We start from the raw sequence: 2,630 nt of genomic DNA, 5'->3' as shown, positions 1-2,630 counted from the left end.
ATCATTTATTTTTGAGTATTTATATATGTAAAAGAAATTCAAAATACTAATTGCTGAAAGTGTTTGAAATTAGCTGTCAAAAATATTTTTCTGTATATATTATTCTATGTGATTGTATATATTGTATATTTCTTCTTGCATAAAGTATTAATTAACTACTCACAGATTGTTGAGTTCAAAAATTATTTATTTAAGTTATTTTCTATATTCTGAACATAATAATTGCATCATGAAATTCTATTTATGATCGTCAGGGATTCTCCAATATATTTGAATTATTTAAAATATTGCATGTTTTGACTAAAATAAAATTTTAGAGTTATATTTAAATTTCATATTAATCAAAATATTAATTTTTTTAGATATTCAGATTATATCAGAATTTTCTTTGAGAAAAATTTTATTCCTCAATGCCATTATCCCAAATTTTAATTCTATGATTTGAAGAGCGCATCATATTTATTAAATTCTATATAAAAGTTTTATTTGAAATCTAAACAAATTTGAGTATCTAGCTAGTTTAATCTTCCTCCTAACAAAACTGAATTTCTACATATACTGCATCAATAATGTTTCTGTTTTCTCTTAATTGAGTATAAAAAAAAGAAGAGAAATAAGAGAAAAGGGCATTCTTATAGCATAAATTTATATTGAGCACACATATATTTTAACAAATAGTAATACAGCTACGTCAAGTCGGGAAAAGGGAGAAATTAAAGAATGAAGAGTAGCACTAGCACAGAAAATATAAAATATTGAGGTGAAGATTAATTTAAACAAAATCATAACACAAATTAATCTAAGTACATGAATGTATGTGACCCGACGACTATTTCTGTGAGGATGACACCTACAACTATTATGATGACTACAACTATTTAGACGATGACTATGACGACTAAGAAACTAACAACATATCTCTATGGTGGAATTTAATTGGTTATTTAAAGTACATCCCCAATAACATAAAAAAAAATTAAAAATTAAAAATCATAATTCTCAATTTCTAAGGGTCATTAAACACATTGGACCATATCAATCCATTATTCTGGTAGTTCTGATATGTGAATGGCACCATCATCTCTGCCTGTTCCCCGTTCAACCCGACATAAAGCTGTTGCTGTGCTTGAGAATTCATCCCATTAACGAACTGCATTTGCCACTGCTGCAGCATCTGCACCGTAGAATCCTCCTTGATTTGAGTGAAAGTCTCACCAGGACCCTTCATCACTCCTTTGTCTGTCGCCTCCTGAGGCTGAGGTGACTTGCGTAGTGTTTCCATGCTCTTTTGGATTTCTTTGAGGTGTTGTTCGATAAGTCAACCCAAATCGTTGAGATCAATAAGGTTGAATTGGTGGAGGGACTTCCCAATAAGACTTTGGAACATGATATCCGTTATCTCCTTTTCGCGATTATCGCTACGCTGCTTCTTCATTTGGTCGATTGCTCTAGTGATCCTCTGGCGTAGGAAGCTCTCCTGATTCACCATTTTCTTGCTCTGCTCTATCTCGGGCATCGTCTTAAAGTCAGCAAACACATGATGGGCTCCGAGAGGGGAAGGCCAAACATCTGGTTGCGAGTCATAAGGGCTTGTAAATGATTGTACAGGCTTTGACATCGCAAAGAGTGCTAAGTTCACTCACTTTCTTCATCAGCCCCTTCTTCCTTTTCTTGAATGTGTCTTTTCTTGCAGAGTTGTTAGTGATATAAGCAAGCTTAACCTTCTTTCTAGTCATGGTATTTTGTCATGTGTGCCCAAGGGGCGGGAGGGGGTATATATAAAACAACACAACAGTTGAGTAGCCATTAGTAAGGAATGGGGGTGAAGTATTTTAATATAGAAGAATATACCATGTAAGGTAAGATATGGTATATTCTAAAACTGCAAGTGGAATGCCCAAATTATCTCCAAAAATGTTATGTCTTTAATAGGGGATATGGAAAAATCTTTTGATTTAAGGTAATCTAATTAAAAAAATTTAATTAGTAAATTGTTGCAAGGCTGTATTTATATAAAATTATTCAATTGTGGCCATCCCTTTTAATTAAAAGCTATTGCTTCACTGTAATGCATGTTTCTACCTACTCTCTCCTGCATTATCCCCAGCATGCATTCACACTCGAAGTCAATTATACGTGGCAACCACACTCACAAATATTATCTCTTAACCATCAACTAATATGGTCATCACTTTCTAATCCAACTTAATTGTATGTCTTGATGACTTAGAGTTAGTACCATTTTATTTTTTAATTCTTTTTTACAAAAAAATAGAAAAACCATAGATATATTTTTTTTTCTATATCAGAGTTCACATTACATACTAACAATCATTTAAATTTATACTTTTAAAAGACAATGGTATTAGTTAGAAAGTTGTTGAAGTAATAGTTGAACTCAAAAAAATACAACAGATTAATATGCCATTACCTTGTAAATTAATAGGGGATTTTGTGACATTAAAATATTCTCTTTGAATATGTTAATGTTTGTATTTATGATAAATGTGAGAAATGTATTTGATTAAATTAGAATTATCTCTTGTTTTGTACTTTGAGTCCTTATTATTACTCTATCAAATCTAAAATAAATAATAGTTTTTTTTACTGCTAAATTTTTAAAGTATATT

The 2,630-nt window shown here is 31.0% G+C and overlaps 1 pseudogene; it reads right to left on the bottom strand.

Moving 5' to 3' along the window:
• Positions 1 to 941: 941 nt before the first annotated feature.
• LOC148268881 (agamous-like MADS-box protein AGL80 pseudogene) lies at positions 942 to 1,736 on the bottom strand (annotated as a pseudogene).
• Positions 1,737 to 2,630: the final 894 nt, after the last annotated feature.

This window comes from Carica papaya, chromosome 2 (genome assembly GCF_054855325.1).
Source record: "Carica papaya isolate Zhongbai chromosome 2, ASM5485532v1, whole genome shotgun sequence".
In the NCBI taxonomy this organism is placed as follows: domain Eukaryota; kingdom Viridiplantae; phylum Streptophyta; class Magnoliopsida; order Brassicales; family Caricaceae; genus Carica; species Carica papaya.
The sequence above is the reverse complement of the archived record's forward strand: the minus strand, read 5'-3'. Positions and strand labels throughout refer to the sequence as shown.